Genomic DNA, 7,447 nt, shown 5'->3' on the forward strand with positions numbered 1-7,447 from the left:
TTGAAGTTTTCTTTTATTTTCTTTTACGATATAACTTTTGATTTCTAAATTTTATTACCAAAGTTTCATTTTCTTTACTTTGAACCACAACTTTTATTTTCTTAACTTTTGTCACGCAAATTTTGTTTTTCGGCTTAATGTTTTTGTAACTTTTATCACCAGAGTTATGTCTTTCTCCCAGGGCAACGCCCGGGTAGAAATACTAGTTGTAAATTAACTAGGAAGGCCTCATGAACCCGATGAGCCTAAGAATAATAATAAATACTAATCAACTTATGAAACAGGGTAGCTAGGTCGTCTAGCTAGCAAGATTTTCCTTAAACCCCAAAAAGATACAATTAAGTACTCATAAGAGCATATAATAAATATATCATGCATGACATTCCTATATATATAAGTAGATAAACTATCCTAAAACCTCTTAAAAAAATACTTATCTACCATAAATCTCATTAGTTGATGTGAGGCGGAGAAAATTATGTATTCTTGAAAGCTCGTCTTAAGGGGTAATTGGATAAAAACATTGTGTTAGGTTGTTCGGGGAGACGGGATTTGATTTGATTTGTGGTCTAATATACATATCTTTGTAAGTAATTAATTAAGTTCACTTATAAGTCGTTTTCTACGGGTTCAGAATACAAGAGAAATGTTTTTTTTTAATGATAAAGAGATGATATTATTAATTAACACCAATCTAGCAATCACTTGATCTTCACTTATGTTTTCTTTTAACAATCTTCAAAATGTTTATTTAATAAAATTCTAAGAACTTTCATAATTGTGCATTACGAGTTTGTACAGTGAGTTATACCATTTATGCATTGTGATACATTAATCATAAATGTTGATATTAATTATAAATGTTGATATATCACTTCCCATTAGGAAAATACTAAAACACATGATACGTCATAACCAAATATAATGTGTGATATTAATAGATACATTTATTCCCATAGGGTAAGGTTTATATTAATATTAAATACAACTCAATCTCTTCATATGAATGAATTTGCTTACAAATACATTATCACATGAAAATAAGTTATAATTGCATGATTATCATGGAGTCATAGTTTTTTCAAGGGTTGAGATCTTCTAAAGTCAAAACCCAACTTTATTGGTAAAGTTGGTATCTTGATCATTGGATTAAAATCAAAGGCCAAGATATAAAAATCATATTTGAATTTTAACCCTTGATTTTAATCCAAAGGTTAAGATGTGTTCAACTTTACCTATAAAGTTGAAAATAACTTTAGAGGATCTCCATCTTTTTTTCAATCAAAATAGTTCTCTCGAAAAACTTTCTTATTCGCATATATATATATATATATATATATACGAGCATGGTACTCGCGGAATGCGACGGCGACCTGACGATGACGGTGATGTGATGGTGGCGACAGATGTTGACAATGGTGGCGACATCAATTGGTGTACGTAAAGATATTTTATTTAAAAGGGGTTATAAGAGATATTTTATAATATAATGGACTAATGGTGTAATTTAATATTAATGGTTGATGGTGATTTAATTCATTAAGGGTAAATTGGTAATTTCGCATGTCCCGAAAATGTAAACTTTTCAACATGGGGATTATAATTTTTATATAGAAGTATAGATATATAAAGCATATGATAATGCAGAAAGAAAAGAAAATGCAAGCTTAGTCGTCGTTCATCCCCCTTGATTAAAAGCATAATTCTAGCGTATATACTATAAGCATCAATATAATATACTTCGTTTTCACAGAAAAGTATGAATTTGAGTTTGATTTTATTCTATTTTTGTTTTTCCCATTTCCATATGTTATTATTTTCTTCTTCAAAATTTAAATTTCATACTCTTTGTTTCTACTCATTAGGGCTATTTTATTCTTGATCTATTACTAATATTGAAATTTTACCCCTACGTTTAAATCAAGTCTTTTACTCTTTTCTGTGGATTATAAATCAGAAAAGATGAATTGTATCGTAAGTGGTATAAGTTCATACATAAATATTACCAAATTATGAAAAGCAAAATATATCGATAATCAAAAGTCTTCACGATGAATATTTTTAGTAATACATATTCCTTTGTCCATTATAAGTGTTTAGTTTACTATTTTTATGGTTTTTTCATACGATCTGTTAGGTCCAGATTTACTGGACTCGCTCCAGACATAACTACTAGAGCCCTCTGAAGATTTGTACAGAAATTATGTGAAGACCAGTGAACAACCTACTTGTATAGAAATCTGGATTTCACCAGATTTGTTCACTGGACTTCACTCCAGTCAAGATCTGTCCACTGAAGAACATTCTCACTGAAGTCGAAGACTGAAGTCTGAAGAAAGAAGTCTGACAAATAGCGGAGCTCACTGGAAGACTTACCAGATCTCCTGACTGGAGTCCTTGTCAGTGTTCTAGACCTTACAAGTCTGAACACTGATTACGAGGAATTGACTTTATGCCTTTACATGCCTTTAACCAGACAATCCATTTGTCATTTTTTAAAAGCCTTACACGCATGTAAAGGTGGTTGGTTAATTAGAAGACAAGTCACTGTCATGTGACTTTATTCTTGTACTTTAATCAATGCTTTTAAGGAATTAATGTAATTTCCTTAAATGCATGTAACCATATTTGTACGGCAAAAAGAATATTATATTTATTCTTTTTGCCTATAAATACCAAGTCACTTCCTCGTCCAAATAAGATACTTTTTGCAACTTGGTGCCTTTGTTCAAATACTCTCGATCTAAATAGTTATACTTCACAACTTTAAGTATTTCGATCAAAGAGTTTATTTAGCAAAGATTAGATCACTTGTAATTCATAGGTTGTTTAGATACTTACTTTGTAATATCTTGTTCCGCAACAACCTTGAATTTTATTTAATATCAATAAATAAAATACATTTGAAAATTACATTGTGTCTCACCATTTACTTACTTGCTTATCTTTATATTGCTTAAGTACGTATTACGTTATATATATTCTTGCATTTATATTAATCGTAATACTAGTCCAATCTAGTGCTTACTTGATATTTAATACTAGTCATCTCTAATGATTACTTGACTTGTTATTCTACACTTGTGGGTTAAACCATTGAGTGAGGGACTTCACACGATCATCTATAACCATTCAGTTTGTTTCTATTCTATTTTCATTATAATCACAAATTTAATAACTCATTGTATCTAGGATATCCACAATATACCAATTAAAATTTAAAAAACAAACACACAAAAGACTAATATCAAAATATAAAGTAGACCCACACTTTAACGTTTCACCTCAAGTAAATAGTCTCATCTATTCCTATTCCATCTTCATTGTACCATTTCATTTTACCTACCTTTTCCGTTCATCTCATTATTTTTTGTCTTACTTATTTTATTTTTCTATAGAACAATTTTGTAATGAGTATTCAGCTTACTGTTTCAATTTGGGAAAAAAGTATGGTTGCATCAAGTTATAAGAAGGTTTATTTTCAATTTAAGACAAAAAATTATTTCAAAGAATAATTAATGCAAATTTAGTTAAAACAATATATGTAATAAATTTTATCATTCATGAGTAACTAACATTTAAAAAAACCTAACCGCTATCATAAATTAAAATAAGATAAAAATAATTTGGGTTTCGCTGATGATAGTCCATACCAAAATTTTAACGAATGAACCTTTTGATATAAAAAGAGAAAGGGATGTTTTAAAGTTGTTTTTAACTTTACCAGTAAAGGTGAGACATTTTGACTATTAGATTAATGACAAAAATCAAATTTTAAAAATTATCTTTAAATTTTAATTATTAATTCTAATTGATAATCAAGATTGAACTTTACTACGAGTAGTAAAATTGTAGAAATGTTCAAAAAAAAAGTAAGATTGTAGAAATTAAATCCATAAAATATATGTTCACAACCCAACAATCTAAATAATTTTCGTAGGTCGTTGGTATGGTCAATAAAGACAAGCCGCCCACAAACTGAAATCCAACGGCCTATATTTTACTGGAATATTCTGTTTTGTCTATCTATCTTATTCATTTTCCTAGAGATAAACAATTCAATCACGCCACGTGGAAATCCAAATCAGGTGCGCCATCACGTAGACACGTGGCATTGGACCACGTGATGTTATTTAAGCTGATAGTTAATCGTCCAATAAGATCTCAAGATCATGAGGTGGCAGGATAACAACCACCCATATTTTTATCTCTTTTACTTTTTATTTTACTCAATGTTTATCTACTCAATATTACCCCATATCTATAAAACTATATAAAAATTATAACCTCTATATGTTCAATGTTTACATAAATTGGATATGCAAATTGACCAAAATTTTCTTAATGAATTAAATCACTATCAACCATTAATATTAAATCATACCATTAGTCAATTATATTATAAAATATCTCTACTAACCCCTTTAAATCAAATACTTTTACCTACACCAATAGATGTCGCCACCACCGTCATTGCCGACTTGTTGCCGCATTGCGCGAGTACCATGCTCGGATACGAGTATTTTCTTAAAGCTTTTATTTTTTTTACTTGAAATTTAAGAGTAACATAAAAAACTTTTTAACTATAAAATGATTACAAGTAGTAAAATAAAAAAATACTCGCACATGCCTGGCGGAAATAGGTGCCGGTGGTGTTAATGAATGGTGTTAAGTAGTGTTGAGTGTTGGTGTAAAAAGTATAATATAAATATATCAAAAGTTAAGTGTAAACGTTGCAGAAGCGGATGTAGTATAGAATCAAGAGGGGGGGGGGGGGTAACGCCCCCTATTACCTGAAAATTTCTTTTGTTAACTAGCATAACTTTTTCCGCTAATTCCCATTAGTTATTAAGTTTGCCCCCGACTTAATTTTTTAGTGTGATGTGACTAATTTATACCCATCGCCCACATAATTATTGGCTATTTATTTAAGTGTTTTAAGTCGATTTTATGTGCATTTGGCGCGTTTATGGTGTTTGTTAAAGTTTTTAGGCTCTAAACAGGTTACGGGTTCATTTGGTACATTTTCGAAAGATTTCTTGGCCTAGAAGTTGATTTGTGTTATCGAAAGTTGATTCAAGTGGAAAAGATGGCGAAGCTCAGCATGTATTCGAGAGCAAAAGAAGAATGTTCGACATAAGCATTGACTGCGCCGCAGTGGGTATGTTACATGGCCACTGCGCCGCAGCCATTATCCACGGACCTTGAAGTGAATTAACCCCACTGCATCGCAGTTGGGGTTACAAGGGTTGACAACGCTGCAGTCATTGGATGAAGAACTTTGGACGTGGATTCGGACTACGCCGCAGTGGAGGTATCCATAGCCACTGCACCGCAGTCATAAGATCAAAGTCAAACTCAGGAGGCTGCGCCGCAGTGGGGAGCAGCACGGGAGCTGAAGCCCTTGGACGATTTTTGCATCATATTTTGAGAAGTATAAATAAGAAACAAAACCTAATTTTCCATCTTATCAAAATTCTTTCTAGGAGCTGCTCTACAAGGGATTATTTCAAGGATCAAAGCAAGGATTTCTTCCATCGATTCATTGAAGATTCACGAGCACCCATCTAGATCGTATCTACTTTTATTGTCTTGCAATTTCAATTTCTGAAATGATTGGTACATCATGTTTCTCTTTTATTTTAATTATTATTTTGAATTGATCATGAGTGGCTAAACGTTTAATCATCCATCTTGATGAAAACTAGACGAATGATGTGATTGATATATTTTTAATTCAAATAGTTGATTTTAATTATCATTGTGTCGAGATCTTGATGATTTTTATATATATTATTTTGATATTTGTGATTTTCAAATGGTTGTTTGTCTATAAGTAATTATCACTAGTTCATGGTATGATAGTGAATATCATTTTAATGAAAGGAATATGTTGCCAATGTGTTTTATAACGGTTGGTGGTACTACGTTATCCTCACATAGATACAATTGTTAATTAGATAATCAAGCAAACTAAATGTTGGTAAGGTTGTCTAGGCATTGGTGGTACCAGTTTGAGTAATTTAACTAGCAATTTAGGTGATCGAGTAATTTGTTCATGGTTGGTGGTACCACGTGAGCACCTTAATTCTTTTACGATTATCTTTTCAACTCAAATGAATTTGACCTTAATTGAATGCAATCATGTTTAAAGTCTAGTGAATTCAAGGTGGATGATCCTTATTATTATTGTTTGAAGTTTTTCTTTACTTTTATGCAAATTGTCTTTTAAATTTTCTTTTAATTTAATTGTCAAGAGAGAATTGAAGCAACACCCCTTTTTCCAAACCATTTCATCAAACAACTAATCAATCCAATCCTTAAGAACGAACACGGTCTTACCTTTTAACTATATTACAAACGGTTGGGTCCACTGCCCGTAAATACGTAGTAGTGTAGGAGGTTATAGTTTAAAAATTTAAAGCTCGATTTGGCACATCATCGTGCCCCCGACTTCAAATGTTTTTAATTGTGTAGACTTGAAATTGTGTATTAGTGGTGATGGACTGATAATGATGATCTGATTGATGATGGTGGTTTGACTACTTTGAGAAAGAAGATGATTAGATGCAGATGTACAGATTTATTTATGTAGATATAGAGGAGAGAGATGGTAAAGTTTCTTTGCTTTGCATCCTGCTTATATTTTTTAAAATTTAACCCTTAAAGTTTATATTTTTGCCAATTTCACCCAATAATTTATATTCCCATTTACATCTATATTTATATTTATTTAGGAGTGTTTTTTTATCGTTAAATAAAAATCATACACAATTACAAACTTTATTATTTTTCATATAATAAATTTGTTATGTTTATAATTTATTTTTATACTTATAATTTAATAGATTATTATTTTTCTATATATAAATATTAATTCCGATATCTCTGACTTTTCAAAAAAAACTTGTCTCCCCACCTCGTTGATCCGATCTAGATCCACAAGTTCTAGAACCTTAAATATAAGTGTGTTGTTCGTTAACGAAATTTTAGGGCATTTTCAAAATGTTTCGTTTTGGGCATCAAAAATCTCATGATTGAACCAGCTCATAAATCATTGTATTCGTGTAACCACCTTTGTCAACGTGCCCCCTGCATATAAAAATCATACATCCGCCACTGAAATGTTGTAAGTTATTTTTATTAACGGTATTATAAGTATTTCAAATATGTATGGTTTTCAAGTGGGATGTTTAAAATAGTAAATATAGAAGGTATTGGCATTATAAGATTATCAATTTCTTAGTTAAAAGAAAAACAAATATTTTATAATATAGTATATCACGATACTCGCGCAATGAGGCGTTGGTTGTGACGACGACGATGTGATGGTGAGGCGATTGTTGGTGGACAACGTCGAGTGATATAGGCAATTAATGTAAAAATAATTGATTTAAAGGGTTAATGGAGATACTTTAATAGATAAAAGGATTGATAGTGTAATTTA

Source organism: Erigeron canadensis, chromosome 1 (assembly GCF_010389155.1).
Source record: "Erigeron canadensis isolate Cc75 chromosome 1, C_canadensis_v1, whole genome shotgun sequence".
In the NCBI taxonomy this organism is placed as follows: Eukaryota; Viridiplantae; Streptophyta; class Magnoliopsida; order Asterales; family Asteraceae; genus Erigeron; species Erigeron canadensis.